Source organism: Lepidochelys olivacea (genome assembly GCF_965140295.1).
Source record: "Lepidochelys olivacea isolate rLepOli2 genome assembly, chromosome: 8".
NCBI lineage: Eukaryota > Metazoa > Chordata > Testudines > Cheloniidae > Lepidochelys > Lepidochelys olivacea.
Genome location: NC_140418.1, coordinates 10,061,476 through 10,079,883, shown reverse-complemented (window position 1 = coordinate 10,079,883; position 18,408 = coordinate 10,061,476). Strand labels below are relative to the sequence as shown.

Sequence of the window (18,408 nt, the reverse complement as noted above, 5' to 3'; positions counted from 1 at the left end):
GGAGATGCCAAGCAGGGAATTGACAGGGAGTATGGCTTTGATAAGGATTTTTGAGAACTTTGTTTTGGGAATAATTTTATGTTAATAAATCCAGCCCCAAAATGGGGTGTGCTGCCCCAGAGAAGAATTGTTTGATAGTTTGATTGAGATAGCCTTGAAAAGTGGGGAAACTGAGGCAGGGCTGCCGCAGGGTGACATCAGGCCACAAGGGGTCACTTGGGAGGCAGTTGGCCTGATGATATTCTTATAGTAGAAGATAATATATGAGACTTTATTGTTCTCTCAAGGCAGCCTTTTTCCTTACAAAACTATACTAGTAGCTGAATAGGTTATGTGACAGATTCAGTAAGGAGGCCTAAAGATGTACAGACACAGGTATTTGAGAGATTGGCTGGTTGACATTGCGACAGTTACAATACAGTAGCCGACTGATGCTGAATTACTGTATAGAGAAGCTGAAAGGTAAGGGTCCCCACATGAATGGCTCTTCCCTCTGGCTGCTGCCATGAGATCCATGCATAGATCTGAGGACATCTGCAAGTTTCATGGGCTAATTCCCCCCACTTCAGCAATCGTGAACCATATAGGAATGGTCCAGTATGAGGGGAATTAGTGCTTACAAAAGGAGCTTAAGACCTATCTGTGAAATGGATGGCAGGGCAGCAGCAGCAGTGCAAGCTTCTCACAGCTGCCCTGTGCTTCAGTCCTCTTCTGGAGAGACGGAGCAAAAGGAGCTTGCTTTCTGGCTGTGACCCCGCTGGACTTTTTTTTCCGTAACAGTGCAGCTCTGCATGGGGGAGCAACAACAGCAGGGCTGCAGGTGTCCATTAGCATTTTAATTACACTGTTGTCTAATCCTCCTTAAAGGATTAGAGGACGTAGTGCTTAAAAGACCAACATAGTTGGCATCCTGTCTATAATATTATTCCCCACTGTGGAGCTGCACCGGTGATAGTAACAATGGGAAATGTTAAGAATAAAAGTATAGGGTAAAGAAGGCCTCTGTGGTCTTTCCATCCTCTGGCATTTCTGCTGAGATTGCTAACAAGGGTGCTGGTTTGTAGTGCAGACACCTGGCTGGTAGGAACTAGGCTCTGGACTGCTGCCACCTATTTTCACACTAAGCCGCTGAAAAGCTGGTGCAGAGGGTCAGCATTAGGGCTTCCCTGTAACAGAAGCCTCACATTAAGAGTTTATGTGCTGCAGAGAGCCTTGTGTGGGTGCTAGGCACCAGGGTGAGTTTCACACTAAGAGTGGTCCTGCAGAAAGTTAACCACATGCTTCACTGCACTGGAGCATTCCCATTAACTCCAGTTAGACTAACTTGAAGTTGAGCGGAATTGAGGTCCTGGTGCATATAGCTATAACTTGCATATGTATAGGTACTCTCCCCCCCGCCCCACACACACACACACCCAGGTGCTTATTCAACTTCACACAAAAGACCAAATCCTGCAGTACTTTCCTTTACGCAGGCAAAACTCAATTTGAAATCAGTGGGAGTTTTCCTTCCATAGAGACGATAGGATTTGCCACATAAAACCAGAATAACTTGTACTCAGACTGCTCTGTTCAGCAGTACTCATATTGCTGCAGTTTTTATTTGTCTGAAAATTCCTCCAACAACACAAAGTAAACTTAATATGACACATTTAATGTCTGCTCTGGAAAGATTTATCTTCTTTCTAGAACAATGAGGCATCATTCTCCAGCTAAGATTTTGAAAACTCAGCTTTATTCCCTCTTTTGGAAGACATCAGTATTTTTTCTGTGCAGTGATCAAACTTAGATGAAACATTTTAGCTGGTGTGTCATACAATGCATAATTTCAATATTGCTTTATGTGGCTGAATTATATTTTACAGAATACTCACTGATAAATTCATATGGTCTTTCATTGTCTTTCACAGACACACACACACACACACACACACTTGTCTTCTAATAATCTGCTCCCTATATGACCTCTTCATTGCCCTTATCAGATATAGTATCAGATTAATAAATCTTCAGTGACATTTTATGCTTACAATTTCATTCAGACAACAGAAAAAATTCTAATAAACCTTATCTTGATAAATCCGCTTTGACAGGATGTATGTATTCTGCAGTCTAGACTATTGTTTTGCTTGTCTTTCAAACTTTTTAACTCCACATGCAAAGCATTAACTTTAGGGCTTGGGTGATCTACACAGCTGCTTTTCTGACTACTGCTTCCTGGGGCCAAATTCCAGTTGACAATGGGCATGCCAGTGAACTGGTGACAGCGGTAAGAACACATTAGATTAGTTCAATAGCTACCTAGATTCTTCCCCACCCAGAAAGGCACGGAGAGAGCAATCTGTAGGTCTTCTCTAGTTGACATTGTGCAGGGGTACGGCCACATGGGAAATGAAGTCAGTATGTATATATGTACATGAGTACAGAAATGGTCTCCTCCTGCATGCACAATATGTGCAAAGGAACTGCTCATAAGGCAGGCTACAGGTATATATTAGTGCCACTTTTACAGCATCTACATGTTCTGGTTTGTGTGGGCAGATTTTCCATGTCAGCCAGCGTTTGACCCTTGGTGGGTTTATATAATTTACTGAAGCATTAAGCTACTGAGCAGGTGTGTATAATTGTAGGCATGCCTTGTGCATATCTTTGGAAAATCCAGGTACTCAAAAGCCGTGAAGGGTGCTCCAGGAATTGATACAAATGAAAATATCATGAGATTCATCGCTGGCACCATAATTTGAACGAACGGTTACACAGTTCTTTTTGACAACTGCTACTATATCACGGTATCTTTGGGTGGCAGGTTAAACAGATGCTTTCTTCTTAAGTTAACAGAAGTGCTGAAAATTAACCAGTAGAAACTACATTTTAAGAGATGCAATGGCAGTCATAGCTGTCTAGAGTGTTCGTTTGTCTTTAGAGACCTACCCGTCTGATTCTGCACCACTCCACGCACAGAGCTTCGTTGTACCACAAACAGAGCAGCTGCACAATCTGGCTTTATGCTTATAAATTCAGAGAGCCAAACTGAACCACTGTGTTAGTGGGCAATCCTCCATGGCTTCACAAGAGATATAGGCACACAAGAAATGATCAAAATCAAAGGGACAGTCTAAACTGGTGTAACTTAAATTTTCCTCAAGCCCCTTCAACATGCCTATTACACCAAGTAATACATCCTTGGATTTACCCGGTTTCTTACATGTGACCTCTGATTTTGGCCCACTGAGGCTAAGGAAGTCTTCAGCTCATCATTTGTGTGCTGTCAATCTTGTTACAGGGGCTCCCACAAAAATGTTTCTGCTCGAGCATGGGAATAAACCCCACATGCCAGTATCAGTTATACCCCAGGTATAATTTTAGCAGTATACAAAGAGGGAATCTGCAGTGTGTGTGTGTTGGTCATTCACTGGATGGATAGTAGTCATATCTGCTCAGGCTTGTGTGATGATGTTGAATGCTTAATTGCTGACTTCGCAAGAGAGAAGCCTTAGTACTTCTACATCTCATGAAGAAAAGGAGTACTTGTGGCACCTTAGAGACTAACCAATTTATTTGAGCACAAGCTTTCGTGAGCTACAGCTCACTTCATCGGATACATACTGTGGAAAATGTACATCTCATGGGCATTCTCCATTAGCTCACGCGGTGGGCACCTGTGTTTTTGCAGTATTATGCTCTGAGTTCTAGCCAAGCTAATACCCATGAGATGTATCTGATCATGACATGAAGATCAGCTGGTCACAGAATCATTAGAGTACAAAAACAAATGGTTTTCTCTCGTTAACAGCAGTATTTCAGATTTTCAAGAAAAGGTGCAATCTGAGTTTGGGGTTAAGGTTGGTGGCTATTGTATTCTCCCATCTTTAGTCTGAGCGAGAAGCTGTTGTTCCTGACTTTTCCCTGGACATTGGCTTTCTTTGATGTGAAAGAAGAGCTGCATAAAGTCCTGTATGAAAGACGAATGCTTTAGTTTTCCTCATGCAGTACAATTATATAATTAGCATTATCCTGCTGTGCTGGTATAAATGGCAGAAAGATTCTCAGATTAATTTCTTTTCTCAAATGGGGTTTCAAGCACTGGATTCATATAAAAGAATTGTGTTGACAGAAGATACCCTATAGCCCGTTCCTTATTAGAAACCGAGTTTTGAAATGCATTCAAACACAAGCGTATTGTTAAGGAGAAATAGCTAGAGACCTGAAGCTGATGCCTCACACAGGAATGTCAACGAAAAAATAATAAAGAGAAATTACACTACTAGTGCTTCCAGGAAAATGGAAATGCAGCTCCTTGAATTATTGCATAAACTCTTCTATACCTTTTGTACAACAGGGTTAAAGATATGTGCTTGCGAACTTCAATTTAAAGGCAACTTTGCATTAATCCTTACACATTCATTCAATCATATTCAAATATTATTCCATTATACATTACTTTCAGAAATTAAAAATGTAAAGGAACATTTAATTTCCAGAGTACTGTTGTTCTAAATGTCATGACCTTTTTTTTTATATGCTTGTGAATGAAATTGGCAGCAGCATCAAAGAAAAGCAATCTAAGTGTATGTGCTCTGAGGTACAATTGGCTGCAGTGTTTGAGATATATTTCCCTATTCTTCCACTATGCTCCTACAAAAACAACCCAGCTTAGAGAACAAAAATCAAGACCAATAATTACTTTAATTATCAAGTTCCCTTCACAGTAGTAATAGGTATTACACAGGAGTTAATAAAAATAAAACAACACAAATGGTAGGGAAGGAAAATTACACCAGGCTAGTTATCTTTAATGATAAACACCAAGGATAGAGCTTTGCACTATAAAGTTATCTCCTTGAAGAGATAGCAGAATCATATTCTTCATTTTTAAAATTGAATTTTACTCAGTCCTCTGAGAATCGGAGCACTCATTATTATTTCTAAAGTGGGAGCAGACACTAGTGCTGGCTGCCTTTTTTTTTCCCCAAGACCCATTTAGATCTCTGCAGTTTATCAAAACACTAGCTATGATTCATTATTCACAGCAGCGTTATGCTTTACAATATGCTTCTGTGATAACCACTAATTTCCAACTCAGTTACCCAGAGATAAAGGTTCATCTGTAATCTGCCCTGAAGTTTACTGCCCTTTCAGAGAGTATGTTCCATGTTATCTAACGCTATAAAATGAATAAAGGCAATATTTCAGCAAAAAAAGGGACTTGAAATGAGTAAATACAATTCTTAGTGCTGCCTTTGTGACAGCACCTATTTAAGACGTTAAATCCTCTCTGTTTGTGGTTTTCATGTAAATCTCTCTAAAAACCATGCATGTATTAGAAATTAACTAACGGTCCTTATGAAGGTGCAACTTCAGTTAACATTAATAGATTAGAACCCTCCTCCCCCAAGTGAGCCAAGAACTTCAGAGAAGAAACAGTGATGGTCTTACTTTTCCATGGGCGTTAGTTCTTCAGAACCTCCTGATGAAGGAAGAGAGTTGCATTGAACACACAGTATATCCCATTAAAGAATCAACACAATTTGGTCATGGTGACGTCTCTTGGCAAATGTGAATTCTTAATTGCAATCTCTGCACTCCAGAGTCTATCTGCTGTCCGAACACATTTGTAACTCCTATTACTTGAGTGCATTAACAGCACAACAGCCCCACAGGATGGTGAATGTTTAATGTCACTGTGTCTCTTCCTGATTTTGTCCCCCTTTCATGTTTTCTAGGAAGCACAATTCCCTATTCCAACACACCAGTTTTGATTTGTTTCCATCCAGATTTGCAGATCTACTGGAGTGTGAACTGATGCAATAATTCAAACTAGGTTCATCCCTGAATGTGCACTATCAGTGGATTAAGTCTTTTTGACCTTGCAAAAATGCCCCCAGGAAATTTTATAGTCTTGGTCAGGGAAATGAAAGGTCAATAGGCAGAAGAAAATTATATTCACTTACATCGTTTCCTAAAAGGAACTGATGAAAGCATTTCAAGTTACAGGAAATAGAGCTTGGTATGCTATATCAAGTGTCTGCTTGTTCTCAACTAGTACAGTTTAGGATCTAGATTGTGGTATTTACCTCTGAGGCCTGGGAGGGTGATTGTTTCAGAAGTTCAGTACCCGTAGAAGGAGCTTCAGGGAGCCTGTGCCTTGGGCTCATTCACAAAAGTCATGGCCCATTCCCTGAGTGGATGATTTGTACTATTTCTGATCCCTGATTGGTTGACTGTTATATAACTAAAAGACGCATCCTGAATTTCAAACACTACAATTTAGGCTAAATCTATAGAGCCCTGCAGTTCGGACTACAGGGGTGTGAATAGCCGTGTGCACCAAAGTGCTCCCCTGTATGGATGCTGCAGGAACGAACTCAAAGGTTCCTAGTTTGCATTAATATAGTCCAGTACATGTGTGCACTGCTATTCACGCCCCCATAATCCAAACTGCAAAGCATTGTAGACAAACCCTGAATGTATCACACCTAATGTGCTTTCAGCAAATATTGCATCTCAGAATTACCTATTCACAAGTATTTGTGCCTGTAAAGTTCCATCACTTTAATGTTTGTGAAAAGTAAAAATGAATAATTAACATGGATTAATTTAAATTAGTTCATGAATTTGAATTAATACCTATGGAAATGTTTCTCCCCTTGGCTTTAGTTTTGAGCCAAAACTTTATCTCATACTTAAATTTGGGGCCATTTTTTAAGCAAGACATTTGAATAGAATGGCTTCAAACTCATGGAATAATAAAACAGAAATCCTGCTCAATTTCTAATAGTCATAATAACTATAAAACCTTTTTCTCTAACATTTCATAGTTTTACAAACATGAAGTCTCACAACAACCCCACAAGGTAAGTTTTATATTATCCCCATTTTAAAGAGGGATAAACCAATTAATAGATAAGCTTTGTGATTTTCACAAGTTGGACAGTACTTAGGGTAAAAGCAGGGACAACCCAGATTTCTAACTGTCAGTTTTGTGCTCTAGGCTTTGACACACTCCTCTGGAGTTGAGTGGAGAGTAGGACTATTGATCCATTTGTTAAATCCAAAATTTTCAGTCTAACGGGTGTTAGTCTATTCTGATCACAAGGTTGAATATTTTCTTGTTACGGGTGGTGTATTTGGAGATCTGAGATGTACTGGTATTTGTTTCTATTAGGAAAAACAAAAGGAAGTCTCTGTATGAGTGCTGACATTAAAATCAAAACTCAGCTATGTGTAGTTTCTGTTGATATCTTGATCCATTTCTTTATTATCCCTGGATGACATAGATTGCTAAAATGCAAGGCTATTGTGTCAGCATTGAACTGTGGGAATGCTCCTTGACTGTTGTTCTTTCTTTATACATGAGACTCCTTTCCGTTTTCCCTCGCGTTGAAGACTGGAATTGCCATAAGTCATATTGAGGCCGGAAGTTGACCACTAGGTCATCTAGTGTGACCCCCTGTATATCCCAGGCCACCAACACCACCCAGAACCTCCACACTAACCCCAACAACCAACATTAAACCAAAGTATTACAGCCCTCAGGAGACTGGACTTCTATGTGCCATCAGCAGAGAACAGGAAGGACCCAGGTGAAACAACGCCCGAGACCCCTGAAATGGCAGGGAATTGATTAAATGAGAATATCGCATTTTAGGGGCTTGAGAACTAGGTGTATGTGTTGCCAGATATACATTACTGTTAAGGGTTACACATTCAGAAAGTCTCCAACCCTAGGAACATTCTGCAACAGCAAAGTACTTCAATTTTTAGTTGACTCTTTTTGTAAAGTGGGTATCATGGAATGATTAGTCATGGAATTTCTCCAGGTAACTTGTTATCATGGGGAACGGCACCTTAACATGTGAGAAATTAATTTTGAAAGGCTTATGTTTCCTGATGACAGAGAGGAAGCAATAAACTATAGTGGTGAGAACAGATAATCAAGATGTCTGGGTTTCATTCCTAACACACCTTGTGATATTCAGCCAAGTCATTTAGGTCAAAATAGTTAAACTTGGGTGCTTAAAGCTAGGCAACCCAATGTGTACAGTTAAATGAGTATGTTTATTTTCAGAGGTGCTGGGTACTCACAGCTTCCACTGGCTTCAATACGCTCCTACTGAGGTGCCCAACTATGGATTTGCTTGTCTAATTTTAGATTCCCATGTCTAAACACTGTGGCATTAATGTCTCTACATCACCCTCACTTTATCTGTGTATTAAACAGGTGTACTAATACTGACTTCACAGGGATGTTGTGGAGCTTATAGAATTGTTTGTAAAGCATTTTATGATCCTTGGATGACAAGCACTATAGGCCAGATTAAAACCCATTGAGGTTCTTGGAAAGATTCCCAGTGACTTCAGTGAACTTTGGATCAGGCCCTACAAGTGTACTGTATGGTTATATTTTGTTCATGATCCTTTTTAATTAAGGTTTGCTGTAGATGAGCAAGTTAATGAAAAGCAAAAATAACCCCACCAAACATTTTTGTCCACTACATCAGTAGTGCAGTTAACACTTTTTAATTGTTACATGATGAAATGCCCTTAGCTAGGCACATTTGAATTGTGTAGCATCTGTACATGTTTTATTATTATTCTTCGCCTAAGAGCTTTCACACAAGGAAATCAGCCTTTACTATTCTCTGCCTAAAAAGCCTGGAAGATTAACTTTTTTCATTTTTGCTGAATATTTTCTGTGGATAACAGTCAAGTCTCCTAATTAATGTTTAATTAAAATAAAGCAAAACAGCAATCAAGAATTCATATTTTTGCTCCTTGTGGGCCAGGTAATGACTCCCTCCTCTTTCCGCAACTGGAACAAAAAGAAAGTGAATCCAGGATGAAAAGGAATATGGAAGGGCAAAGTACTGACTCCATTGTATGTTTCCTCTATTTCCCTCAAGGAAACCATCTGGAGGTTGTACAGGGAGGAGGTGGCCTTTGGGGAGGCTAGTGATGGCGGTGCTGTCCAGCTTTATCCCATCCTCCTCCCTTAACCCCCCCCCCTGAATTCCAGATGTGTGCTGGTTCTTCTATAGTCATATGACCTGCCCCCTGAGAGGGAGTAGGGGGACAGCCGCAATCAGACATCCTGGGAGAGCAGCTTTTGCAAAATCCGTGAGCCAATTTTGAGGCACAGGGCCACCATGCAGATGACTCTGGCCTCTGGTGGATCTGTGGGAATTCACAGATTTTGGAGGCACACATTCTAGCAATTCTCAAACATAGGCACCCATCCTGAAACTTAGAGGTAGATTTTGATGCCTTTACCTCATACTTAGTAGTGATGGAATAACATACGAGCAAGAGTATCCCACTCAGGCTCTTGATTTCTTGTCTCTTACGAAAAAAATATTTTGTACAGTAAGTTAGTCTAGAGTTGGACACCGTACAAGCCAACCTTATGTGACAACCACCAAGTCTTTAATAAGGCAGTGATCCTGCAGATTGGTTTATTTTTTGAGTAGGGATGGGGAAGAATTGTGGGAAGGTTATTAATGTGAATTCGGAAGAGTAATATTGGAATGATAATTCCATCTGGTATTTTTATATTTGTGCAACGCACAGTTTTGATATCTCCTGTCTTAAGGATTGTTCTTAATGGGCTCATCAAAGGGTTATGACTGAACTTCTGTATGCTGTTAAACTCTTGTTGAGACCTTGGGAGAGGAAGCATTATTCAGCAGCTTCAGACCAGAGCTCCATTACCTTGAAAGGGGCTGTTCCTGCAGGAACTCCCTGGACTCCGGTTGATGGCCATGGCCAGTAGAATGCTCTTTTCAGAATGACTCTGTTGTAGTTTTTCATGGACATTTTCATTTGAAATTCCCTGCAAAAGGAAAGTTCTGGAAAAGAATTGTTTTGTGTCGATGTCAACGCTTCGTTTCAACAAAGTCAAAATGGTTTGTTTTGATTTAGACTTCTTAAATATTTTGTCATGTATTGGGTTCTGTGGAGATGCTACTGCACATATCATCAAAGGGCCAGCTTCTTCTGAGCCCCGGCTGGCTAGGGAGCTGGCAGGAAATCCCATCCTTGCTTCCTTCTGCCAGGCTCTCCCCTACCTGGGCGACAGGGGAGCCATTTGAGAGAAGAATGGGCGGGCTTCAGAAGAAGGCATGTGCTGCTCTTGCTGCTGCAGGGACGCAGCAGACCCGGCATCGGAGCTCAGGCCTGAGAGCAGCCTGTCTGTCTCACCGCTGTGATCCTGCACCACACGCGAGAATCGTCCGGAATCCCAAGAGAAGGAGGGACCCTGAAGTGTGAAGAAGGGACTGCTGTTGGAGGGGCACATGAATTGTTTGCTTGCTTGTAACTGGGTTGGAGTGAGGTACATGTGAATTCTTGCTTCTCCAAAGGCTGGAGGAAGGTCTCCCCTCCCAGGCAAGCGGGGAAGGCGTTTGGAACTAACTAGCAGAGTGGGGTACCCCCACCACACTTCCAAAAGCTTGCTGGGCAAACCATCCTGAAACCCACCTCATGCCTGCATGAGAGCTTCTGCGCACCCCTTGTCCCAGCGCCCCTCTGCACATACAGCAAGTATCCTGCTGTTTCGTTTTGAAAACCTGATCACCCTAGAACATATACCCGTTATAAACCACCAGCAGATGTCACTAATTGGGATGCACTAGAACTGCTATTCAGATCACTGTCAAATGATATCCCTATCAATAACATCCAATCATACGTCTTTTTGCATTGAATTGTAGGCCAACAATCAATAGCAGTTACTGTCTCCCTTCAGATTCAATGAAAAATCTCTAATTATTGTTACTTAACCTCACAACCATCAAAAACATATTAAGTGACTTTGCTGTGTTTCAGAAGTGAGACAAGAAAAAATGTCCAAGATGTAAAATCAAAAAGTCATAACGTAGAATACGTGAGGATACCAATATCTTAAAGGTTTATGTTGGCAAAATATAACAGGCCTCAGAGCCAACAGCTTTATCATCTTAAAATTTTAGGAATTCTGTAAAGGTTGGAAAGCTCTCTCTCAAATCATCTAGATCAACTCCAAATTTAGGTTATTTCTTAATGCTCTCTCATGAACATCTGGGTTGTAACAGGAAGTATGTGGAATGGAGAGCAAGTTTTTGAGTCCCTTTGTGCAAATGATTGCCCAGTCCTGATCCAGACATGAGCTGCTGCATGTTCTGTGAGATGCAGAGGACCATCAACTCCCAAAGAATTTAATAGGAGCTGAATGGCACACAGCACCTCTCAGGATTAGGCCCTGAGACTCTCTGCAATGTTAGCATATTCAGCATTCTATATTTCTGCTTCAGAAGAAGAATTGAGGTCTGATAGCTATATTCTTGATTCAGGTGACATTTCCTTTGAAAAATAGGGTATCCTGTCTGAGTGAGGAATGCAGGATCAGGACCCCAATGAATAAACACATTAGTCATGTCAGGTAAAGAAAAGAAAACTAGTGTGACTTGCATATGTAAATCGACTTTTCAAAAAATTTAAACATTAAAAAATCATTTTGAAATACAACATTTTTCTAGAACTGAGCAAATAATTTTCAATAAATAATTCATTCAGGGAATGTCTCTTCTTTCTGAATTGTTAGTTGAACATATCAAATTCTCATTATTTCAAATTATTTGACGATTTCTTAAATGAGTCATTCTTGGTCAGCAGCTCATTTGTGCATAGCTTCTTAGAAATTCAAAAGTCAGAATTGAGTCATAGAGCTCTTGCATTCATGAATAACTTCACTAAGGTTAGTTGTCCCATTGACTTCACTGAAACTGCTCATCTGAGGAAAGGTAAGTGCATAAATATTTACAAGATCAGCCCCTTGGTCAGTTACACATGTCATATGATATTGTTTCTATTCCCTAATTGGAACAGACTTACATAACTTTGCATGGCTATATAATTAACCAAGATAAACTGACTTTTTTAATTTTACAAACAACATCACAATTTAAAATTTACTTTTGGCAAATATTTGAGCATAATTTGTGAAAGGGAAATGAAATCAAAATTCACTTTCCAACTTGAGCAAATATTACTGGAAATGGTTTTCCCCACTATTCACTCAGCTCTACATTTTTCCTTACTAGATGCGGTGCATATTAAGGTAGTGAAAAATGATGTATGCAAAATAGTCACATAACTAAAATCAAGTATATTTTTCCCTGAATATTTTCCATCATGTCTATTTTATTTGGGAGCACTGCTTTGCCCATAAAGGTTCATTGGGTTTGAAGTGTAAACTCAGAATTGATCCTGTGTTATTGGAATGTTTTTACCCCACAAGGGTATAAATATTTTACCAAAGAGAATAAATTAAAATATTTTGTTTACTTTCAACACTCACTCAGAGAAGCTGCTTTGCTGTGTATGAATGAAGCCTGCTTTAACATGAGCTTGAAATGGAGAAAGAACTCTTCTCTGCAGGAACCACTTTGCATTTAGCTCTGGCTCAAAGGTTTTGAAATGAAGCACAGAAACATTGATCATACCAGACCCTAGACATATAACAAGTTAGGGGTGATACCATTCATTGACTAAATGTTTCCTTCACTGTGCATTCATCTTTTGATTTGATCAAACTACAGCAGTTTCCAAAATATAGCAGACAACTTCACTCTGTACTTCAGAGGTGAAAGTGACAGACAAACTGTGAGGAATGAAAGAAGAAGTAGCAGAGTGCATGGTACCACTCGGTTTACTTTTCCTAGTTACTTAGTGTGTGGAAGTGATGTTAATGGTAGCGACAACATCACAGTCAACAAGATTTGGACTTTTTAACAAAGATGCTTCCCTTTGAGAAATAAAATATGGAAACAGTAATTGCCACAGACCTTGCTCTGATGATCCTGGGAAGTACCAGAGCATAAGACATAACTCCTTCACTATCACCAATGAAGACTAATATCAGAGCATGGTGGGTGGTAGGAGCAGCAGACAAAATAACAACATGGTTTTGTAGATTCATAGATTCCAAGACCAGAAGGGACCACTGTGATAACTCGTCTGATGTCCTGTATTACACAGGCCATAGAACTTCCACAAAGTAATTCCTAAAAGAGCAGATCTTTTAGACCAACATCCAGTCTTGATTTAAACATGGTCAGTGATGGAGAATCCACCATAACCCTTGGTAAATTGTTCCAATGGTTAATTACTCTCACTGTTGAAAATATACACCTTATTTCCAGTCTGAATTTGTCTAACTTCTGCTTCCAGTCATTGGATTGTGTTATACCTTTCTCTGTTAGAATGAAGAGCCCATTATTAAATATTTGTTCCCTGGGTAGGTACTTATAGACCAGTGCTGCCGCTTGTCCAGAGAAAGCCCCTGGCGGGCCACGCCGGTTTGTTTACCTGCTGCATCCACAGGTTCGGTCGATTGCAGTTCCCACTGGCCGCGGTTCGCCGCTCCAGGCCAATGGGGGCTGCGGGAAGCGGCGGCCGGTACGTCCCTTGGCCCATGTCGCTTCCCGCAGCCCCCATTGCCCCGGAGTGGCGAACTGCAGCCAGTGGGAGCCATGATCAGCCAAACCTGTGGACGTGGCAGGTAAACAAACCAGCCCGGGCCGCCAGCAGGTTTCCCTGTACAAGCGGCAGCCCTAGTTTGAGAACCACTGTTATAGACAGTAATCAAGTCACCCTTTAACGTTCTCTTCGTTAAGCTAAATAGATTGAGCTCTTTGAGTATATCAGTATAAGGCATGTTTCTGATCCTCCAATCTTTGTCATGGCTCTTCTCTGAACTCTTTCCTATTTTCAACATGGTGCCTCCATTGTAGTGATTATTGTGACCAGTAGTCTAAGGAGCTCCTCTTCTGGCCTTGTAAAAGAAACTAAAAGGATGTTCTATATCACCAATAGCTCTTTTGTTGTTTCTGGTTAAGGCTTTGGGACAGATCCTCCCCTGGAGTAAATTGTCAGAACTCTGTTGGCTTCTATGGATCTGCGACAGTTTACTCCAGCTGAGGATCTTCCCTTGTGTCGTCTTTTCCAGTGGGGCTTTGGTCTTGGTCCTCTTCTCACATCCTATGTCCGCCTCGTTAATAGTTGCTAATATTGCATATCGCTTAGGTAAAGATGTCACTCAACTCTGTGGGCCAAATCCAGAACAGATTTCGGAGCAGGGGGGATTGGATGGGTCGGGGATTCAGAGGAGGGCGAGAAGTAGGAAGGGGCGGATAGGGGACAGGAGCCAGGCTGTTTGGGGAGGCACAGCCTTCTGGACCTGGCCCTCCGTACAGTTTTGCAACCCCGATGTGGCCATCAGGCCAGAAAATTTGCCCATCCCGCCTTAAACGAATCCACTTCAGAGGTTCACTGGATGATAAAAGAAAAGTGCAGAACAAGTTCTCTCTTTCACCTAAGAAGATAAAGGCACCAGCACCTTTGGGGCTCTGGGAGCAAATTTGACCAAGGAAAGGGTCAGTCACCTTCTTGATGGAAGACTGGGGATGGGAAACACCATTGTAAACAAACCCTTGAACAAAAACTTGCTAGATTAAGTTTTAGACTTTTAGATGTGTTTTCACTTTTATTTGCTTGTAGCCACTTCTAACTTTATCTCTTATACCTGAATTCACTTAAAATCCTATCTTCTTTTGTTAATAAACGTGTTTTATTTTTAATCTAAGCCAGTCCTGTGCAGGGTTTAAACTGAACCATTTGGTAACTCCAGTTAAAGTAACAAACTATTGAATATTGACTCATTACAGGGATAGTGACCCTTAATAGCTGAACTGTCCAGGAGAGGGATGGACATTGCAGAACACACGTTTTTGGGAAAATCCGGGCCTGGGAGTGTGTTGGGATCACCTTGCAAGTAATAACCAAGGCCGGTGAAAACCAGAGTCGGGCTGTAGACAGGCTGCTGGAGTCAGAGCTGCTGAACCAAGACTGCCTAGCACACACATACTCAGATTGTGGCCTGTAGGCTGGTTGTGAGCAGCCCCATTTGGGAGCTACAGCAGCAAGCATTGTGAGGCACCCAAGGTTACAGGCCAGGCGGTGACACAACCCCTCATTGGTGTGGATTGCATCCCAGAATGTGACAGTGTCATGTCCCCATCTAGAAAAAGGGAAATAACATCACTACCCTGCCTCACAGGAGTGTTGTGAGGATAAATACCTTGAAAATTGTGAGGCATTCAGTTACTATGGTAATGGGGGCCATATAAATACCTCAGATAGATAACCTCCTTTTGCCGAGATGAGGTGTTCTGCCTCTGTGATATGTTTCCCTAACCCATGGAAGCCCCCTTAGCCCCCCAGTTCTGGCTTAGTCGACCTCCGAAGGATGGGCCAAGTTGGACGGAGGTCCTGGCTGGGCCTCCTCTGAATTCTTCTCATGCTACTTCAAAACTGACAGGGGGAAATAGTGATTGTGCTGCTTCCCTGTTGAACTGAAGATCCCACCCCCTTCCCTTCATGGTGCAGACATAGTAAAGAGAATCCCTGGAAACAGGAAATTCCTGCGGATTCAAGGTCCACCCCAGTTTTGGTGCGGGAGAGTCATTACATTCAGGGAGCCTCATGCAACAGAAGAATGCATAGGCAATCTTGGGGCCTAAGTCTTTACTCAGGAAAACTCCCATGGAAGGACTAAGTAAAAACACCCTTTGGATTTGAACCTATGTGTCTGAACTGAATTATGGCTCCATCGGATTATAAGCCCCCAGAGGCAGGCAGGCTCCGTGTTGTCTTTATAGTACCTATAGTAAATCACTCAGAACTCAAACAGTGAAATAAGATAATAGTTTAACTCACTTACGGTTCTGCTGTCACAAAAATACCTATTTGCAAAGGGAGAGCGATGGTGTAAAGGACGGTTGCATGTAGGAGACAACTCTGCGTTCTCATTCGTGTGCTGTGCTGCTGTGCTTGTGCGATGACCAAGTTCAGCTTGTAGCTATGTTTAATTTGTTTGTGTGTGTTTGTCCTGTCCTTTGCCTGTTGTTCTCAAGCACCGAGATGTGACAGAGCATGTGTTCATTTAAGATATTGACACATCTCCATTGCTTTGTGTCATGGGTGCAGACGCAGCCCCAGCTATTAATAAGGTTTCACCTTTTCCCTTCCTTATTAAACCAGCTCACCTAAATGAGTTGTCTTGCCTTTTGATTTATCTGGTGAAAACTGAAACCTCAAGCCCGGTTGAAAGGCAGCTGACAAGCTTGAGCCTGCAATTGGTATTTTTTAAATGTTGTCACTTAGTAGTTGATATGATTGCAGTGAATTTCCTGACATTGAACGGCAATGGACAGGCATGTGGTTTCGTCCTTTTTCTAAAATGTCATGCTGTGTTATTGAAATTGCAAATAACACCCTGCTTTAGTGCACACACAACACAGCTATCCCTTGGGAATAGGAACCAACCTAATGTGATGAGAGTTTACTTCAATGGTAAACATTTACCTAAATAGTAAACAAGCTTTGTAAAAACGTATTAAGCAAAATGGTTATTGGTTTGGGTTTTTTAGAGGAGTGGGGAAGAGGGGTTGGGTTATTAGGGGTTTTTTCCCTATAAATAAAAGATTAGAAAATGATAGACATACTCAACACTTAGCACCAGTAAGTTACAATAATTTTCAGACATGAAGAAATGCGGTGTTGGATTGCCACCAGAAAACTATTGAAGTAGCACCGTGTGTTAATGGAAGCATCAGCTATAATCAGCAGGTGTTGTGAACTGATAATGACAATTAGAGCTGCAAAATCTCTCTAGTAATGAGCAAAATCAAATCAATGAGTCTGATCTCAGATACTTTTTTCTCCTGAGTATTGATTTCTGTAACTTTTGTTTCAATTTAATGCCAGAATTTTTTTTTTTGTTAAATCTGTAGAATCCACCTGTGAGATAAGCTAATGTTTTTCCAGTGAGCTAAACAATTCAAACCTCTTTCAATAAAATACAACAGGAATATACCATTTTATTTTCCTTTTTTTTTCCTTTGAAGGATCTTAAGAACCAAATTTTGCTCCTAGTTACACCATTATAAATCTGGTGAAACTTCTTCTCCAATGACTTTCATGAAGTTATTCCAGGTTTACACTGGTGTAACTGAACACAAAATTTGGCCCCAATTCATTGATTTCAGATGGTTCATTCCTTTCTATTTTCTTCCATGCTTTTAATCCCAATTAATTACGAGTCTTCCTGTGGAAGTCCGACAAAAGAAGTGTCCCTTTATCATGCCACTCCCCTCTCCCTCCACTGCACCACACTCTCAGTTGTCCTTGTTCAACGAAGACCCAGAGTTCAGAGGTGCATCTGCATTGAGTTCATCTCCCGCTCTTGGGGGAATGAGGCACCGAGCAATGCCTCGTCTGGCGCTCTGCGGTTACTCACTCCACTGCTGCCCTCTCTACTGCAACTTCCGGAATGTCTTGAGGTCCTACCACTTAACACAGCTCTCAGTAATTTCAGCCATTAGTGGGGGATCCTTACTGCTAGTACAGGCTGGGTGACACTATCCCAAGCAGGTCTAATGCTTAGACCTCATCATCCCTAGTGATCCATAACAAAAGACTCTCAATTGAGTCTTATCATTGAACAGTGGAGCAGGCAAGGGTCAAATGGTGTCTAGCACTCTTTGGACAGAGCCCCATGACCAGGCACAAATACCTGTACCCGCCCTTTCTTATCTTCACTGGCCTGTAGTCCCCCAACTTCTGCTTAGTGAGTGCAGTTCCGTTGAGGGTGACTGCTCTCAATCAGGGTACGCCCTTTACTCGAACAACAAGGGGAACAACACTTTTTATTATCCCTGCACCCAATAACAAAGTGACTTGCAATAGAACCCCAACCAAAAGTTATCATTTGGGCAAAGCAGCCCCATCATACTGTGCACTTAGGCAGAGTGGGCATGTCTATGCAAACAAGGTCAGTTCCTGAAGTTTTCTCCCACAGCTCCTCACTAAATGTCAGGGGAGAGCTCATTCAGACTCTGCTTACGCATAAATATTAGAGAAGGAGTTCAAGACAAAAACTTTGGATCCAAATTCTAGGATTTCTGTTCAGTCCATTCTAGGTATGGGGACTGATTTTCAGAGATGTTGAAACCAGCCACTGCTATTTGTTACACTATATAGTTGCAACAAATGTGGACAGAATTTAGTGGTTAATCATTAAAAATGAATGTTTTTGGAGTATCATTTAGGTCTAATTTATAAACATACCATTTATACAATGGAATTGCTTGAGGATATGGCCTTGGTTCCATTTTCCTTGTCCAAAGATAATTGTATGTGTCTTCCTATACTATTTTCTCAATTTTTGTATAGTAATAGATGGGACCTAGGAGATATCAGGCCTGGGCAACTTCTCTATTGTCAGTATTATAATTATTGCCTATAACAGCTCGTCTGCACTCATCAGGCAATTCCTGTCAACAGCAAAAATGAAAACTGGGCAAAAGTAAA

At 41.2% G+C, this 18,408-nt stretch overlaps 1 protein-coding gene across 1 annotated transcript in view; it reads left to right on the top strand.

The window, feature by feature from the left end:
• SPOCK1 (SPARC (osteonectin), cwcv and kazal like domains proteoglycan 1) overlaps positions 1-18,408 on the top strand; it is a 466,220-nt gene that overhangs the window by 387,273 nt on the left and 60,539 nt on the right. The gene's annotated exons all lie outside the window — the stretch shown is intronic.